The 20787-nt window shown below is 37.5% G+C and overlaps 1 pseudogene; it reads right to left on the bottom strand.

Moving 5' to 3' along the window:
• Positions 1-20114: 20114 nt before the first annotated feature.
• The window catches only part of LOC118596159, a 38794-nt pseudogene continuing 38121 nt past the window's right edge, over positions 20115-20787 (bottom strand).

Raw genomic sequence — 20787 nt, 5'->3', positions numbered from 1 at the left:
CACCTTTCCTGATTGCTCTGCTCTTTTTGGATTAACACATCAGCAATAATGAGTGATCACAGGTCATCTATGTCTAAAGCTGTGGTTTTCAGCCATCTTCAATATAGAATAACTTGGGGGAGATTGTTTTATTTTAATTCTAAAGCTTGGTCTGCAGCTCCAAAGACACTGTACTAACTTAACTTCTGAGGATTCTAAACATTAATATGATTTAGAACCTTCCCCGATATTTCTAAAATGCCCTTTACATTCCTGGGAAGAACCCTGGGATTAGCTATCCAACACCAAGTGGTCAGCCAGGAGAATAGGTAGGTAGGTAGATAGATAGATAGATGGATAGATAGATAGATAGATAGATAGATAGATAGATAGATAAAAAGAAAAAAAGAAAAAGTTACAAGAACAGATCAAATTATATTTATGTATTGATGATAACACACACAACCAAGAATATGAGCGAGAACAAAGAGGGCACACAGGAAGCTTGGAGGGAGGAAAGGGAAGGGAGAAATGATGTAATAATATTATAATTTCAAAGCAATATTTTTAAAGAGTAATCATGTGAATTGTCAGTTACCAACTAAATGGTTATTTTTAATGCTACATGTTCACATGTAAGCATGTGGGCTATATTCCTTGACACTACAGTAAATTAGTAGGGGTTTTCACATAATGGTCATATCAGGAAGAAAGGTCATATCAGGAAGAAGCTTTTTTTTTTTTAGAAGTAAAGCTAAGCTTGAGGTCTCAGGAGACTAATTCATATGGGACAACAGAATAGCTGTGGTGATAAGTTAAGCCCTCCATCACCTTCTCTAAGTCTCTCTTATGTCTCTGCTGTGTCCAAGTACGCTGGTGTTAAACTAGGAATTGTCTATGGGATAAAAAGAATGTTCCTGCCATATTCTTTGGATACCTCTAGGTAAGTATCTCCTTGTTTATCTGTAAAGAGAAAAATGAAAGAATTTTACAAATAATAACCTTCCTTCAAGATACAAAACATTTTATTATTTAAATGAATCAGAATATAAAATGATAAGTCTGCCCACACAAAAAAGAATAACCCCATTTACATTTCAAAAATTATTAAGTGACAAGTAAATTGTGACTATAGTAGAAATGATTGGAAATGTAAGTGATGACATTATTATCAACAAAAGCCTCACAAATAAGCATTCATAGAGAACACAGCTGGATTCTGTGAACATATGCCATACAGTGTATACCTCAGCTTTTTTATGCATGATTAATTTATAATATTTATATCAATATTTAATACACAAATGCTAAACAAGTGTTTACTATATTCAACAATATTATTCCAGAGGAATGTCAAAATAGTGTTACTTCACAGGAATTTGAAATTTTCTCATTTCTCTAAGCATGAAAGAGCGTGGTGTGCTACAGAGTTAGAACTTTCTGTTGCAGGCATTGTTAGTAAATGTTAGTAAATGACAAGGAGAATGACCAGGAGAAAAATCAGTATCTCTATGAGCAATTACTAAACTCCTGAAGATATCAGAAAGCCAAGTCTCCGAATCAATAGGAAACTAAGCAGCATTATAGGTCTCATTTCCTGACAATCTACAGAAAAATGCCATAAGACTTGCACCTTTCACCAGTATAGTGAGATTTGGTACTCTGCTTGGAGAGATTTAATCATGGTGCTGATGCTGTGTCCCACCAGACCATCTGAGTACACTGCCTAGAAAACCTGGCACATTTATATCACCATTTTTCTTATGATTCTGGTCTCTAGATTTCTTTTTTTCCCCCCTGTGGAACTCTAGATTCTGCCTTATAGCGAGATATTTTATACAAATTACAGGCCACTTTGGTCCATAAAGATACAGCAGCGTAAGTGTTCATTTTCTTGAAGAAAGTACGGGTTTCTAAAGGGAATTTAGAAGCCTACTATGGACCTCACACCACTGGAGCTGGCAGGCTTTTCCTTCTCTGAGACTGGAACACATGTAATAGCAAAATGACTTAATAGCAGAAAATCGCATTACCTTAGAAAAGATGATTTTAACTATCTCAAACCCGGATAACTCATGTAGCTGTCAATAATTGCTCTTGTAAGGGTAGCTACTTTACTTGTTTCAAGAGACATCTTTGCCCTGTTACTTCTCCCTAGTAGAGGTGATCAGGTAATTCGATGGATTAGCTGTTATTGTTAGATAATTATGGCCACACAAGCCATAATGGATACCACACTCAACACCTAGGTTGCTGGGAGGTATGACGTAAGTATCTTATGTCCAAATGACCCTGTGTTTGGAAAATGGATATGCTCAAGGCTAAATTAGCACTGAAAGACATTAAAACCATTATGGATCAATTCCTCTACTTCACTGACCAAAGAGATCACAAGGGCTGAAAGGGCCAAGAGAGTGGTAAAACCTGGCCCACCATCATGATCTTACTCAAAGTTAAAGAAGATTAATGGATTCGATGACTTTTCAGCAACACAATCCACACTCAAATGCCCATCATTCCACTTCTTGTAAAATAATCCCTCACATGAAGATTATCTTTCTGAGGCAATTGGCCTTCGCCATGGGTGTAGAAGTTATCACCAGTTTCTTCTATTGCTGAAACTCCTGTGTACTGATGTAGAGAAATATAAGAGGGTGAGAAACCTAAGATCCATTATGAAGTAATTCAGTAAACATGCAGCCACAGGTAGCTATACCAAATTACATTTTTCAATCAATACCAAGCAGGCAAAGTAACTTTTCAAATAATAGCAAGTGTAATAAAGACAGACAGAGTAGTATCTGCATTCATACCTTGCTCATAATGTCTGATTTTAGGGAAAAAAAAAATCTATGACACTCACTCATCAACTCAGCTCTTGTTTATTCAATGTGATTCAAACTGTTTCCTTTCAGAATGGTCCCATTGCATCATTAACAAAATGGTGTTGAAAGAAGAACAGCCTAGGAGTCCCTAAACGATGCCCTTTTTCTTGTTTCATTCTATTTCTTTCCGGAAGATGGCACCCTTTAAAACTATTCTCCTAGTGCATGTCTTGATTTCAGATCAGAACATAGTTTTCTAGTGGATTATATTCCCTCTCCTCCAGACACTTTTCTGTATCCCTTGAAAGGAAATGCCGACCAGCTGGAACAGTGGACTGTAGCAAGTACAGCTGGGAATTTCTAGTCCACAGGTGTCTGTTCTCACATCTGATAGCTTGCCAAAATCAAAGCTGGATTTGCTGAGGGGCTCCACACAGTTGTTTCACAGAAAGACAATGATCCTCTGGCACTAATAGTAATAATCCCCTCCTCCAAATCTGACTTAGTCCTTGAACTAGAGCTACAGCCCCCTTTCCTTACCAGGATTGAACCAGTATCAAGTTCTCCAGCGTCTTCACAGGTGGGTGGCAGACAGTCGGGGCAGGAATTAGATGGGTACAGGTGGCACCACCTGCTTGACATGCCTTTGAGTGTTTGCTGTTTCATTATTGCTGCACGCCAGTGCATCATTCTTTCTTTTCTTGCCAATAACCATGGTGCCACTTGTTTGAGCTTAAAGCCTGTTCCAAATTCTGGTTTGGGATGAAAGAACATGAAAGGGATTTTTTTTTCCCTTTCAGAATATGGAACAAGTCCAAGCATAAGTAATTATTGTGCTGCATAGCAAGAAATACAAGGTAATCTAATTAGGAAAACTATAAGTTCATTAACAAATAGACAAGAGGAGATACCATTGATGATTATACATGAGATATATCCGGAGTTGTTGAATACAAAATACAGTTAATGGTCTTCCTAAATGGTATTTATGAATGCAAAATTCAAATACAAACATTTATATTAGTAAAATGAACCTCGAGCCCATATGTATTTACTTTGGTCCGTACCTTAACCATTATTCCTTTCAGATTATTTGTTATATTGTTTAATGTTACCCCTATGCTTTAAACAAATGAATGGACAAGAATTTTCAGGATTTCTCATAGAGGATATGATTCATGCTGTCTTCAGTGAAAAAGCAGATGACATAGAAATGTATTTAACCAACAACCAAAAGATGAGACAGTTGAACAAAGCTTTAGTCTGCATTCATACTGCTAAGTACTACTTTTTTCTTTCTATTTATTTATTTATTTATCCTATTAATTAATTAACTTTTCCCAGCCCAATCACATTTTCCCCTCCTTCCTCTCCTCCAAGTCCCTCCCCTCAACCTCTCCCCACGTCCACTCCTCCTTTCTCTTCAGAAAAGGGCAGTCCTCCCATGTAAATCAGTCATCCATGGCGTAGTGTATCAAGGTGCAGTAAGTCTAGGCAAGTCCTCTTCTATTAAGGCTGGACTAGGCAACCCAGTAGGACAGAAGGGTCCTAAAAGCAGGTAACAGAGTCAGAAACAGCCCCTGCTCCCACAAGAAGACCAAGCTACACAACTGCAACATATGTACAGAGGGCCCAGGTTAGTGCCATCCAAGCTCTCTGGCTGATGGTTCTGTCTCTGTGAACCCCTAAGAGTTGATTCTGTAGATATTTTTTGTGTGTGTCCTCCTTGGCTACTCTGGCTCCCATAATCCTTCCTCCCCATCTTCCACAGGATTCCCTAAGGTATGCCTAATATTTGGCTGTGGGTCTCTGCATTTATTTCCATCAGTTGCTGAGTAAAGCCTCTCTGATGACAATTAGGCTAGGCAACAATCTATGAGTATAGCAGAATGTCATTAAGATTAATTTCATTGACATTTATTTATTTATTTATTTATTTATTTATTTATTTATTCATTCATTCATTCATTCATTCATTCATTTAGTATGCCAGTCATGTTTTATTCTATCTTAGGTCTCTGGGCTGTCTCTGGGTCCTGGACTTCCAGGCAGTGTCAGGGATGCTCCTTCTTGTGCTATGGATCGCAAGTTGGACCAGTCATTGGTTGGCCACTCCCATAATTTCTGTGCCTCCTTTACCCCAGCACATCTTGTAGGCAGGACAAATTGTAGGTCAGAGGGAACCTACCAGGGAACTCCTACAACTGATAAACACCTTCAGTGAAGTGGATGGACACAAAATAAACCTAAATAAGTAAATAAATAGATAGATAGATAAATAAATAAATAAACAAACTAGGAACCCTCCTATATGCAAATGATAAATGAGCTGAGAAAGAAATTAAAAAAGAAACACCCTTCTCAATGGCTACAAATAAGAGAAAACAGCTTGTACCATAAAAAAAAAAAAACTGTCCAAGCTTCCTTAAAGTCATATGCACAGGTTGTAAGGGGCTCTGAGGACTATCCACCCATGACATCCAGGGTTCTAAATGGAACCTGACATGTAACCATCAAAGCTACCACTTAGGTTTTGTTTTAATTATTAAGAATCTTAAGCATGAAGTAAAACAAAGTAGAACATCACAGTGAGGAGGGCATTCATGAAAGAACTGGTTACTAATATGTAGATATGGATTTAAAATACAAATAGTGGCGCAGACAGAAGAAGAGGGAAAACACTGGAATTTAATGAGAGGAGCCATGGGCCAGGGAAGAGCATGTAACATAGATTACAGCTTTAAATCTTTAAAGGGACGAGAACTACACAACTCAGAGAGGGAAAGAGACAGAACTTCACACATTCCCTGTGTGCTACCCTTCCAATCTCCCACTACAGACTTCTATTGGGCTAACATAATTGGAAGCCATGGGCAAGGGTGCTATAATGAGGTCCATATGGCTTAGTATCCCAGGAGACTATGAAATAATTAAGAGTGAGTATTTAGAAAGTAAAATTTTAAGTATCTGGAAGCACCTTTAGCTATATCTCTGAAAAATCTGACTTTTCTTTTTCCAGGTCACAGCATTGCAAGGTCAGTTCACATTTAATATACCATCGTCTTCTTATAGTATCACAATAAAAGGCAAAGGAGAACTATAGAATAAAAATACAAGGAAGTAAAGTAGGAAGGAATAAAGAAGGAGGTAAGGAGGGATAAAAGAGAGGACCAGGAAGGCAAAGGAACAGAATATAAATCTGCACGCATGCCATAAGTCCTTGCTTCTCAACTGAGTCAAAAGGCCCAAAGTGGTAATTACCATTTTTAATCTTCTCCAGCACATTCCATACTACCCTTCACTTTAACAAGTGTCTTCCTGAGTAGTGTCTTTTTTTCTTTCTAAGGTAAAGCAAATTTTCAAGTTTCTGTAGCTTCTCTCTCATCATAAATACTAAGCACAGAAGTGTAAGAGCCAGAAGTAGTATATGTCTTCAGCAGAATGGCAGTTAGTGGACATGACAGGGTCATTGCAGATGTGAACTCACAGTGTCTGTAAAGACATGTACAAGATCAGGCCTCCCAAACTCCCTTCCTCTCCATGGAAGCAGAAGGGCCCTTTGAAGACCCTAGCATAACTAAGGAGATTTTAGAAACTGAAGGGCCCTGGAGAAGGGCAGTTGGTTTTCTTTATGTTTCTGCTGAAAGGCTACCACGCTCCAGTAAATGGTTCCACTTCTGCCCTCAAAATAGCAGCACTGACTAGATCACCAATGAACAAATGAAGTTGAAAAGGGAGGGTAGTGGGGAGATAAGGAAGGGTTTAGTGGAGAAGAAACAGGAGCTGGATTTGTGCAAAATCCATTATATGCATATATAGATTTCTCAAAAAATAAAATAATTTGAGAAACATTAGGGTTAAGTAAGCCAATTGATATCTAATTGGACGTGCTGAGTTAGCAATGATTTTAAATATTCAATTTTTCAATAATATACATGCACATATACATCCTACACATATGAATCATGCATATATACATCAGACTACAGGTGAAATGAGAAATCGATTTATGAGTTTGCAGAACTGTTATATAAACTCATGAGATATTGCGCAGAGTCTCAGGTTCTGAGAAATCTAGGATGTCTTTTGCTTGTACCAGTGAGTCTATGCCTGCATGCTTCAGAGCCTGATCTTCAAGGGGAGTTTTATAAAATGACTATTTTCTTTAAACTTGATGTGAACACCTTCCAGAATGATTCCACATCAGCTTCTGTAAGCATCCCACAGGAATCATCTAAAGACCAATTTTTGCTGTCATTAACATTTCACATGGGATTTTTCAACCAAGCGACAAGTACGAATTTGACTCACACTAAGTACATTAAGGCTTTGATCCATTGAGCCTACAGTGTGACAGATGGAAGTTTCACCATGCCTCCTGCAAACAGTCAATAGACTGCAAGATTAAGGAAAGGCCTCAGTTTACAATCACTTCACCACACAGAAAGTCCTGTCTTTTTAGTTAGTCTTTAAAGCAGAAAATACAGACTAATGGGAAATGATTAACACCCTTTCCTGAATAACGATCTCCTAGTTATATTGAGATCCTTGTAATAGTCTCTCCCAATTTTCCCTGTGATTGCATAAATGCATTTCTGTTTGCTATGTTTTAATAGCTATCCTCGATTTATTGTATCTGTTCAGTATCACTATTTTAACCCTTTATGGGTATCAATTTGTAGAGGTCTTACTGTTCTATCTTATTATGATTAAAACATCTTCCCCATTTATCACTATTTACTACCATGTTCATTTGTGGGCTTTATCGGGACTACTTAAAGTGTTTATTGACATCCTCAAGTAATATGAATGTATTATTTTTTCCAGTTCTTGATATTTTCTGGCAATATTTTTGGTTCCAGGACTTAATTTCTCTTCCTCCTACCACAAAATTAGTGGCTGTATTTAGCTCTGTTGTACTTTATATTTTTATTGTTGTTCTATAACAGCTTCAAGTAGCAAAGGCTGAGAAGTATGCCACTAGAAGTATAATGGAAACCCAGGTCAAACACAGCATACTGAGTTTTTACTTCTGTTTTTACGTCTGTTTTCTGTTCTCTTTTTTTCCTTTATTTTTTTAGTCTGTTAAAAAGCAATTCATAGGAAATCTATGATCTTAAACATTTTTAGTGTTTATTATGGTATTGTTGGCTGTAAGCACACATTGCATAATGGATTTGTGAAACTTGATCATCCTCCATAACTGAAGCTCTATACCTGTTGAAAAATGGCTCCCCATTTTCTCCCTATGTCTACCTCCTAGTCATCTCTGATCTGCTAGACTACTTTAGATAACTCATATGAGTGGAATCATACAATACATCATTGTTCTGTGACTGCTTTACTCATAGCATAGTGTCCTTAAGGTACATTCATGCTGAGTATATGAAAGAATTAGGATAATTTACATAGTAATTACATTCAGTTGTATTGCACACTCCCGTGCTATAGAGCAATATATTCCTCAAACGTTTAGCATTTTACTATCACTTGCCTACTGTCAATGATACTATAAAGAATATGAGAGCACAAACATTTGGGGGGGGGAGAAATAAAGTGATACAAATAGAAAAGGAAGAAGTCAACTTACACTTATTTACATATTGTATTATTCTCAATGTAAAAGACCCTATAGATTCCATCAGAAAGTTCTTAGATATGATAAAGGATTTCAGCAAAGTAGACGACTACAAGATAAGCATACAGAATTATCGATTTTTCCATATACTAATAATTAACAACCTGTGGCGGAAAATGTCAAACAATCCAATGATTCCTTGGAATAAAAATAATTCAGGAGATGATACAATGAAAAATTTCTGTGCAAAATAAGAATTTAAAGAGTAAAGGAGACAATGAAAAGACCTATCTGTGATCAAAGACCTTCAAAATCCAGTTTTAAGAAATGGTTGTATTACCAAATGTTATGTACAGAATTAATGTAAAATGTGCCATCAAAAATCAGCAGCATTCACTGAAAAGTTAGAAGAAAATAATCATAGAATCCATATAGGAGTATCAAAGATGCCAAATAGCCAAAGCAATCCTGAGCAAAAGAGTAATGTTGAAGATAATCCTGACACCAGATTTCAAATTATGTTACAGAGTGATGGTAATGAACCAGTATGGTACTGGCACAAACAGGCACACAGAGCAGTGGAAAAGTGTGCGACATAATCTAGAAATGGAGCCACAGAACTTAAGCCAGCCCGTTTTCATGTGGCGTTTTTTGTTTGTTGTTTGTTTTTGTGCTGCAACTTGGCTGAATGTCTATAATAGTTATGTGGGATATTTAGTGTTTTTAATATTTCTTAGATGTTTACTTTAAAATTACTGGAATTTCTTACTTGCATGTAGTATGTTGTGATCAGCCTCACCACCTTCTCTTATTCTTCCTCCACCCAAGCTCTTTCTACTCTTCTAACTAGTCCTTTTCTACTTTCATGTTGTTTACTTTTGTGCAAGTGGTTACGGTTGCAGTGTCTTCACAATCCCAGTGACCATGTCCTATCCAGTAGAGAGAACTTTACAGTACTCCTCTGGATCCTCCAGCTTTTACAATTTACCCTTACCCTCTCCTGCCTCCCAGTGAGTTTTGTACATGTCTCATATAGGACTCTGTACTCAGAAGGCCCTTATCCCCAGTACTTTGATAAGATATGATACACTGCTCTCAGACCATTGCCTTCTGCTGAAATAGGTTTCTCTGACTAAAATTAGGAGCTTTATTGGTCTATGGGCAAATTTGGAAGGTAATTTAGTTACTCATCTATTTAACAAAGCATCAGTAGCACATTCCTGCACAGGAACATAGCCTCATGTTTTGACAATGTTTACGTAGCAGTCATGTATTTCCTCACATACTTTAGACCAGTGTCAGATCCAACTGGGAAGTGTCTGGTTACCCCTGGAACAATGGTACTGCTATTGTAGCAGTGGATATATCTTACCTGGTGTGGATGGAGGTATGATAGATATGGGTGGAGATACAACCAAAACAAAAGGTAATCTAAAGAACATAAAGGAAACTACTACTTTGTAAGCTAACTAAATATATGGGGTGGTGGTGAAGGGATTGAATTTCAGGAAAGCCTTCATAAGTAGGTAGATAATGCTACTTTCAAAAGTCATAGTTTTTTTTTTAATCTTCAAGAAATGTTTTCTTTAAAAAAACATTATTTTGACACTTGTGAGTTTTTTTAAATAATTATTTTTAGGTTTTGTTATTATGACATAATTACATCATTTCACCTTCCCATTTCTCGATACCTTCCTATACACAAACCTACCCAACTCTTTCAAATTCATGGCCACTTTTCCTTTAATTGTTCTCATGCACACACACACACACACACACACACACACACACACACACACACACACACAACATATATAGTATTAAATAAATAAATACAACCTGCTCAGTCTGTTTAATGTTATTCACATGTGTATGTTTTCAGAACTTGATCATTACCATTACAGAAAGCATCAAGGAATTCAAATGCAGAGTTGTGGAGCCCAGTCCTGTTGTATGTACAACATAACTCCTTTACCTAAGACCAGGGATCATTGAGGAAGACAGAGTGGAAACATTGTAAGAGCCAGAGGAACAGGGTGTTTGTTGTAAGATTTGTTTCTGAGAAATGTCAGAAGTTACATCTATGATGTAACCAGCAGGGCAGCTTAAATTTGACCTGAACAAGGACAAGACCAATGAACATGCTAATATGAAAGGGGGAAAGGTTCAAAAAGGCCTCAACCAAGGCAAAAAACTATAGGCAACTAGGGATGATGAGAGCTGGAAAAAAATCGTCTTCCTCAGGGAAGAGGCATAGATTTTTAAAATCAAAATCCCAGGGCCTTTTTAGGCATAACTTCCTGTGAGTTGTTGACCTCAGAGCCCCTAAAACACTATAGTAATTGCTACTGCTCTCTATTGCCAACCAGAATTAGAAGGAGAGACCCTGTTGTTGAGAGCAAATACTTTGGATGCACAACACCAAGCTGGATACCAAGCTGGAACAAAGCTGGATGTTTCCTACCTACCTATTAGCACTGAAAGTGCCAGGCAAGCTATGAGAGAGGAAAGTCATCAACAGTTTAATCCAACCGTGAACACTGTGTGCTATAATATTTAGAGATTTTTTTTAATGTATAAGATCATCCTGTCTGTGAATGACAATAATTTTGCTTCATAACTTTTAATTTACGTCTTTTTTCACCTTTTTTATTTATTATATTTGTGTTTTAATTCTACATATCAGCCATGGGTTCCCCTGTCCTCCCACCTGCCACCCCCACCTTGCCCCCAGCCCCTCCCCTTCTTTTCCATCTCCTCCAGGGCCAAGACTCCCCTGGGGATTCAATTTAACCTGGTGGATTCAGTACAGGCAGGTCCAGTCCCCTCCCTCCAGGCTGAGCAAAGAGTCCCTGTGTAAGCCCAAGGTTCCAAACAGCCAGTTCATGCACTAAGGACAGGTCTGGATCCCACTGCCTGGGTGCCTCCCAAACAGTTCAAGCTACTCAACTGTCCCACCCATCCAGTGGGCCTGATCCAGTTGGGGGCTCCACATCCTCTGTCTCACAACTCATGCGTCTCCATTAGTCTAGCTACTTGTCCCTGCGCTCCTCCAATCTTGGTCTCAACAATTCACACTCCCATAGTCCCTCCTCCCTCTTGGACAAGTGGACTCCTGGAGCTCTACCCTGGCCGGCCGAGGATCTCCACATCCACCTCCATCAGCTATTGGATGAGAGTTCCAGCACAACAGTTCGTTCCTCTGGCTATTATGTCCAATACTATAATGAATAGACATTATGAGAATGGGCATTCCAGCCATATTCTATCTTAGCGAAGTCATTTCAGCCTTTTACCATTGAATAAAATATTAGCTGATAGATTTCCATTTGTAATCTTTAATATGGTGAGATACTTTCCTCAGTCTAGTGTTGTTGGTATTTTTTCATGGACATATGTACAAGGGATTACCTTTTGTAGAATGAGTGGCACCAGGAATATATCCTTACATTTCAGATTATTATTTTTAGCATAAAGTTAATCACAATGAGCTTTTATTCACTTCTAAATTTCAGTGGAATGTGTTTAATATCTCTTGTTTCCTGTTTCATTCCAATGAATTTTATTTCTTTTTTCTTCATTAATTCAACAAATTTTTAGTCAATTTGTCCTTTGAAAAAATGTAAGTAGTTTCATTAATATTTTTCAATTTTTTATTCCTATTTTCTTCTTTCTGTGTTTTCCTCTTGTTTTTAGTTTCTTTTGAAATAAAGACTAAATGTTCACTTGATCTTTTCTCCTTCTGTAATGTATTTTTGATTTTGTAACTTTGCTCATTATTGGTTTTGCTGTTTAAATGACTCTAGGTATGTGTTTCATGACAGCTGAATTTCCCTTTAGATTTAACTTTGTCTCATTGATTTCTCAGTAGTGTTTGGTTTAATTTTTACATCTTTCCCAATTTTCCAATTTCCCTCCCATCATCAATTTCTATTCTCATCCCATTATGCTTGAAAAAATATGTACCATGATTTCAATCTTAGTTAAGATATGTTTTGCAAATTAATGTATGTACAAAGAACTTCATATTTGATCTTATTCTGCATGTGTCTGTTAAGTTTAGAGAGATATGCATACAAACACACACACACACACACACACACACACACACACACACACACACAGAGTATCTTCTGTTTCCTTACTGATGCTTGTCTAGATATCCTACTCATTCTTGAAATTGCATATTTCTATTACTTTAACACTTTTTTCCATTCTGTTAGTTTACTTGAAACAGCTAATTGTTTTAATATGCATATATAATGGTAATTCTTACATTATCACAGTGAGTTTAGTAGCTTATAGTTTCTCTTAGTTAGTATTTCTTTTGCTGTGAAGAGGCACCATGACCATGGCAACCCTTATAAAGGAAAACAATTAATTATGGCTAGCTTATTGTTCAGAGGTTTAGTGCATTATTATCATGGCAGGTGCCATGAAGGTAGATATGGTGCTGGAGAAGCTGAGACTTCTGCAGCCTAATCCTCAGGTGATAGGAAGTGAACTGTCTACCATACTTGAGCATATGAGACCTCAAAGCCCTCCTCCACAGTGACACATTTTTTTTTCAACAAGACCACACTTCCTAATGTTCTACCCCTTATAGGCCAAACATTCAAACACATGAGTCCATAGGGCCATACCTATTAAAACCACCACATACTTACATGATGCTATTTTCTTCATTGACTGTTTTTGACAGAAAGTATATTTTATTTGATACAAATAAGGCCAATTATGATCTCTTGGTCATCACTTTAACAGACTATCTTTGCTATCAACTTTTAGATTAATGTATTTTAAAATCAAATTTGAGATTCCCAATAAATCTTCTTCTAAAAATGCTCACCCACTCTATGTATTTTTTGTTATGAGCTCATTTACCTTAATAAATTAAATATTGGTAAAGATTTACTACTATCATCTGTTCATTGCTTTTTGTCCATCTTGTTACTTTTTGAAGACTCTTCTTTCAAATTCCTCTGCATTTTTTTTTCTTTACATTGACATGGTTTGATTCTTTCCTCGTTTACTTTTATATATGTTCTATATTTTTAAGGTTACCATGGGGATTATATAAATATATCATATCTATTCCCACATATTCTATGCTGATAAACTCAGTTACATAAACATATGCTATAATTTTCTCGACTTTCACTCATGATCAATGTAAAAATTTATGTTTTATCCTTAATTTTATGTTTTTGTCTCTAACTCTATACCATTATTGAAAGTGTTTATATATAACATCATTTCTATTTAATTGTAACCTATTTTGTCTATATTCATTTGTTCTTGGGTACTTTGTACTTTTATGTTTCTCCTTGGTATTACTTTGTCAACTTCAAACACTCCACAGCCCCTTGCATACTTTGGAAGGCAGATCTACTAGTAATAAATTCTCTTAAGATCTTGTTTGCTCATAAAGGTCTTTATTTACTCCACTTTTAAAGGACGCTTTTTCTAGACCCAGTATTCTTTGTGAATAAGTTTTCCTTTTCAGCACATTTACTATTTTATGCTACTCTCTTTTGGTGTATGTATTCTTCTTTGAGAAATCTGATGATTAGCATAGGCTCCTAAAAATGTGACAAGTCACTTTTCTTTCGTTACTTTAGAGTTGTCTAGTTTTCTTTGACTTCCAGCTGCTTAAACACATGTTTAGGTTTGTGGTTCTCTCAGTTTGAATGCTGTTGGTTCTTGACATTTTATGTGAAATTGATTCCTTCTCTTTTTGCTAAGCTCAAGTATAAAATTCTCAAGTATATTCCTTTGCACTTTACTTGGGAAAAATCTGGTTACTATGTCTTTAAATAAGTTTTCTACACTTTTCCTCCTCCTTTTATTGTGTGGACAACCAAACTGTGTACTTTGGTCTTCCTGATGATGTCCCATAAACCCCTCACACGTTCTTTAGTCTTCATTTGTTTGGTCCTTTGTTGTAAATATCCTTTCTTTAAGGTTGCTGATTCTTATCATTTATTTAAAAACTTACATATTTTCAGTTGAATTATTAAATTTATCCACTCTAAATTTTTGTTTGTGTATTTTCATTATGTAGATAATGAAATTTGTTCTGTATCTTATTTCAATAGTGGTATATATTCATGATGGTTATTTTGAATTTTTTCATAGAATTCTATATCTCCAAATCTTTAGAATCAATATTGGTAATTTCCATAAGCTTCTTTTCTTCCTAATTTGGCCATCCTCCTTTGTTTTATTGGATGTAACATATGCCATGCTTCATGTATTTGAAAAACACGTGTCTCTCTCCTTCTTTATAAACTTGTCTCAGTCAAGGGATAGGAGAACAAAGTGTCCTCACTGATCTGCCTGGCTAGTAAGGTATCCATATTTTTTTCAGAGCTTATCATTTATTACTCACCATTCAATATATGTACAGTACTGCAAACTCATTTGTTCTTATACTAGGACTATACTATACTGTAATGTACTATATATACTGTACTATACTATACTATACTGTACTACACTAAGATATCATGCTTTTCCTTCTTGCCATTGCCCACCAAGAATCTAAAAAAGACCTCATGTGTCAGCACCCCCAGTCAGGTAAGACATACTAGATGTTTTGACCATCCCTCAGGAAATCCAGAATGCTGGCACACAGCATACTCCACGTCTGCAATCAAATGAGAGGGCTGTCTTCTGGTGTTGATCTATGCCTTAGGGAGGGACTGATACAGGTGAAAGGAGGCTGTCCTTCTGTCTTGGTGTGACTGTTCTCAGAAGTGTTAAATGAATGCCTGTTTTGTAATGAGTCCTGAGAGTCTTTGTGTATGCCTTCTCTCCAAATTTCTTTACATTAATTCTTTGAATAACAAAAGAGATCTTCAAACTTTCCAGTTGCATTTAAAAATAACTATGGTATTCTTTACAGTTTCCAACACAAATGTAGCGCATCTATCTCTGTTGCATTTTAGACTTGGCACAATTAGTCTTCTTGGTTATTCCATGTGAATTTGCCTGTTACTTTATTTCCTCACTCTTCACATCTTAGGGCTCCTTGTTCATGTTAAGTAAATCCCTCTACTTTCATTCGTGACACATTCACTTTCTAACAGTATTCCTTGTTTCCTGTAATTAAATCATTTTAAAAGTGAAACTTCCTATAATTCTGTTGAATACATTTCCTTGATACATAATATCCTCAATTTTGGAGTCTTTTTGTTATTGTTGTTTTCCACTAGGTCTCTAATACAATACCCTTACAAAAGCAACTTAAGGGTGAAAGATTTACTTTGGCTCAGAGTTCCAGTTTATCATCCATCAGAGCAGGGGAGTCACAGTATCTGGAACATGAGGGAGTGGATCCTATCATCTCCATACACAAGAGCAGAGAACAGTATTTTCACACATACATGTTCTCAGTTAACTTTCTCCTCTCTTATACAGTTCAGGATCCCTTGCCTACAGGATGGTGTCACATACTGTAATTAACTCAATTAGGAAAAATCACAGTTATTCTCAGGGGCCAATATAACCTAGAGGATTCTTCACAGAGACTCCCTTCCTGGGGGATTCTACACTGTGTCAAAGTTGATAATTAAAACTAGCATCACTGGGAATATGTTCTGGCTTCCCTTCTGTTGCTGTAATGGAACTCTGACCAAAGGCAACTTGGGAAGGGTTTATGAGAGGTCACATCCTTCATTGAAGATGTCAGGGCAAAAAACTCAAAGCAGGAAACTGGAAGTAGGAATCAAGGAAGAGAACTGCTCACTACTCAGCTTTCTGGCTCCTGGTCAGCTGGCTTTCTTAGACCCCTCCAGCCAGAAAGCCCAGGAATTGTGCCTACCACAGTGATCTTGACCTTGCCACTTCAATCAACTAAAACAACTTTTTACATACATGGCTACAGCCAACTTAATTTAAGCTATCTATTTGGACTACAGCCCATAAAAGATAACAAAATACATTTTCCAGTCATTCCCTCGATTCTGCTAGTCAAATAATTAGTTGAAAAATCTAAATTTATATTGGCATCACTTCTAGAAGAAGGCAAGAACAGTTGTGTATGTATTTATGGATGTGTAATAATTCATCTGTGCAATCTAGACAGTGAGAGGTGTAGAGCTGGCTGGATATGTATGGTGATTCAATTTTATTTAGTTTTGTCAATATAAGATGTAGAAGATTATTTTAATTCATTTTTTCATTATTTGATCTGTTTGACCCCTCTCTTCCATTTTCTATGTTGCTACACTTACCATCTCTATATCTTATTTTTTTTTTTAGTAAGAATCAGTCTTGATTTAACCTCTGTTAGAGTTTGATGCTCTTCAAGATAATATTCTACACAAGTTTATATTCCTCTAAAGTGACACTAAACATCTGTGATACACAACTGTAAGAGTATCTGGGGTGTTGCTGACTCTTTTGCCTGCTCTTGGTATTCTTTTTCTCCTTCTGGGTTGCCTCACCCAGCCCTGATTTGAGGGTTTGTACCTACTCTTATTGTATTTTGATATTCCAAGTTTTGTTGATATCCCTAGGAGGCCCTCTCTTTTCAGAATAGAAATAGAGGAGCAGTGGATCTGGGCGGGGGAGGAGTGGGGAATATTGGAAGGAAATGGGGGGGACTGCAGTGGGGATATATTGTATAAAAGAAAAATAAATTTTAAAAAAGAAAAAAAAGAGTGTCTTCTATAGGTGATACTCACTGCAAGAGAACCTTATGAAGGTAAAATAATAACTATAATTTTGAGGGAAAAAAATAACAATTCACAAACCACAGTTAGGTGCTATGTAAACTTTTGGATCAGGATACATTTTAGCCTTGTCTTTTGAAATGCAGTGGATGACTCTCAAGGACTTTCTACACCCAAACACAGTCTCACCTGAGATAATACATAAGCATACTTCAGAGGGTCTCAATGTTAGGAAATTAAGGTCAGTCCAAAGTTCTTAGCCATGACTTCTGCAGTTCCAATAAAAATTCCCTCTAAGCTTTTAATCACAGCACTCAGGAGGCAGAGGCAGGCAGATCTCTGAGTTCAAGGCTAGCCTGGTCTACAGAACTACTGGTTCTAGGTCAGCCAGGACCAGAAACTCTGTCTTGAAAACAAAACAAAACAAAAAATCCCCCAAAATATATATGGCTGGCAAATTTGAATAATGAAAGTGTGTTTGGGTAATTGAATTGTGAGCTTACAGTCCCAATCTGACTTTCATATTCCAGTCTTTGTTTTTTTTTTTTTAAGAGATCCCTACTCCCTATCATGTTTATTATTTTTACCATTAGCTACTCTCAAAGAATTTACACTCCACAGAACCTAAAAAAAAAAAAGATAAATATTATGCCACTTAAAACATTCTTAGCTTTACTTAGAAAACTAATAAAATGAGAAGTGAGTGATTTTCAAATACTGAAACTCTCTTCAGAAAACCCACTGTGGTAATTAATACACATTTTTTAAAATGGTCAAGTGTGTAAATAGAAAAACCCCATTTGGTGTATAAATGACTTTTTCACTCCATTTAAGAGTCCAAATGTAAATCAGGCTTTAGGTATGAATTCTTAAAATTGCAAGTGATTTCATGAACAACATAGTAAGGGTAGCATTCAAAATATTTGACACAAATGTATTCAAGACACAAAATAATCCAAAAAGACATCAGCCACCAAGAAGGAGCCTGATCTGGCCTTCGTTTGGATCAAGCATTATCCATATGAATTCTAAAGGTGAAGGGATTATGGGCAGCAGCATCACACAGATGTTCAAGATGTAGTTACTTACAGTAGTTATGAAAATACTGCAACATTATGGTCCATGGATTAGAAACTAGTTGTCAATCCAAGTGATGCTTGTTCTCTGTGTTTTCATACACTGACTTTTCGTAATCACCAAACTCCATCCTATCACCAGTTTGCAGAAGACAATCTTATATAGATTCTTCTCATGCTTATTCCAACTGTCTCTAGTAAACAAATTCCCCTATATTTCCTGTACCCCACATTTCTATAATTTCACAATGTGTAGAGAAGGTTCTCGTTTTTTGTGACCATCTTGCTTTTTGTGTGGGATTCAGAATATAAACCTGACAAAGAAGACATGTCTAAAGGCAGCATACTTTATGAGGTAAAAATATGGCTCATTCATTTAGTGCTACAAAATTATTCACAGCTGTGGTGCTGAGGGATATCTTTCTGTACACTGTGCATATATGTTGCTCCCATTGGTTAATACATATGCTGCTTTGAACTATGGCAAGGCTGCTTAGAGGCAGGTGGGAAATCCAAGGAGAGAGACCAGAAAGAGAAAGGTGGAGTCTGAAGAGAGATGCCAGCCTGCCACCCAAGGAGCAACAAGTCAGAAGACCAGTAAAGCCAGGGAACACATGGCAAAACAAAGATTAATAGAAATGGATTAATTTAAGATATAAGAGCTAGCTAGTGAGAGGCCTGCTATAGGCCATACAGTTTGTAAATAATATTAACCCTCTGAATGATTTTTTTATTGTCCTCAGGGCAGGGGACAATGGGGCCAGGTGGGACCAGAGTGTAGTCTGGCTACACTATGGGGCAGTGTTTGTCAAGACAAGTTAAAAGTAAAAGTCAGTCTTACACAGACCAGTCATTTCTATTTGATTACTTCTTCATAGTAAAATATTGGCTGGCGAGTAGATGAACTTGAGATTGAAGGTTTGTTGTTTGGAGGCTGCTCAAACTCTACTAGAGATATCCTTCAGATGTTCTTTGTTTCTTATTTCACTGTCTTCTACTCTCGATTGTTGTGTTGCGTACACACTTCTCTTTGACTGGGTTGCAGTCAAGGGCCATACATTGTCATACTCAGATGTAGTGGGTAGCCATTCCAGCCTTGGCCTGGAAGTTCCAACCCCCATTGAGGCTTCGGTAATGGTCTTGCCCACAAGGCAGGGCGGAGGAGGAAGCGGAAGACCCAGGATCCAAGTGAGAAGGAACTCTTGGTGCCCAGACCCTGGACGCTGGAGGTAGACTGAGCAGAGTTCTCCAGAGAACACCGACGGACTGTGCCATACGTTTGCCAGACCCTACAATCTACCTATCCCTTCATTGGAAAGTTACGCCACAAAATAAACCTCCCTTTTAACTACATGGAGTCACCTTGATAATTTCACCAATACTCAGACGGCCAATATATCTCAACTAAATTCAGACCCGTATTACTCTTCAACCACCTCCTTACGTTTGAATGATCTGTGTATTACCTTTTCATGTGTTTCTGTAAAGTGTGTTGTTGTTGTTGTTGCTGTTTGAAACAGGATTTCTCTGTGAAACCCTGGCTGTCCTGAAACTTGCTCTATAGACCAGGATGGCCTTGAACTGCCTGCCTCAATAGGATTCTGCCAATTTTCATTCCAACTAGTTTCTCACAATTGTTGATGTCATACAGACCCTTCACTTGTCCAAAAAAAAAAAAAAAAAAAAAAAAATGGCATGAGCATATTGGTAGTTTGCAGATGTGCCTATATCTAATCAGCTCTCTTAATTTGTGCAGCATAAAAGCTGGTTATGATGCTGACAGCCAAAAGGCAAAGGATATTAAATCAACTGAGCAAACTGCTTGATGTTCCACACTTGTTTTACAAAATAGTGTTAGAAAAGATGCCGACATTAATCTTTCTTGTTGGATGGTTGGTTTCTCTCTCTCTTTGTGTGTGTGTGTGTGTGTGTGTGTGTGTGTGTGTGTGTGTGTGTGTGTGTGTGTTGACACTTGGTTTTAGTAGTAGTCTTCATAGTTCTTAGGGTTCAGGCAATAAAGGATGGCACCCCCAAATGAAAATATAGTTGCACCCCAGGCCAGGCCATAACCTCAATTGAACTCGCGGTATACTTTCAAGCTCACAGTTTCAATGAACTTGATTGGGTAAAGGAGCAGGCTGCAGACCTGCAGAACAACTCCTGCAAAAAGCATGACAGCGACAGGTCTGTAGACGCGCCTTCGAGATCCCAGGCAGATCGAAATCAAACCCACCAGGAATGCAATAAGAATTATGGCAGCAACCGCCCAGGAGTAATGCCAAAGTAGCAATCTGCCAATCGCTGCTGAGTGAGTGTGTAGACTCGCAGTGCCAGATGTTCAGGTTGGCGGGCTTCCTACAGGACTCCCATAGGGACAGGTAGTACTGGTGGTCCGCGGTGACCCAGGCTGGGCTCAGCACAGCTCCCAGGTCCAGACACAGTGCCAGAAAGATGCACACGGCCCGACCAGCTTGCCAGCTTGAGCGGGGTCAGCACAGACACGCGCACCTCTTCCATGCCGCTGCCTGCTCTATAGGATTATCTAAGAAAATATATCGGGTTTGGGGATTTAGCTCAGTGGTAGAGCGCTTGCCTAGCAAGCACAAGGCCCTGGGTTCGATCCTCAGCTCAAAAAAAAAGAAAGAAAAAGA

The sequence above is a fragment of the Onychomys torridus genome, chromosome 15, assembly GCF_903995425.1.
Source record: "Onychomys torridus chromosome 15, mOncTor1.1, whole genome shotgun sequence".
NCBI lineage: Eukaryota > Metazoa > Chordata > Mammalia > Rodentia > Cricetidae > Onychomys > Onychomys torridus.
This window is presented reverse-complemented; position numbering and strand designations above follow the sequence as displayed.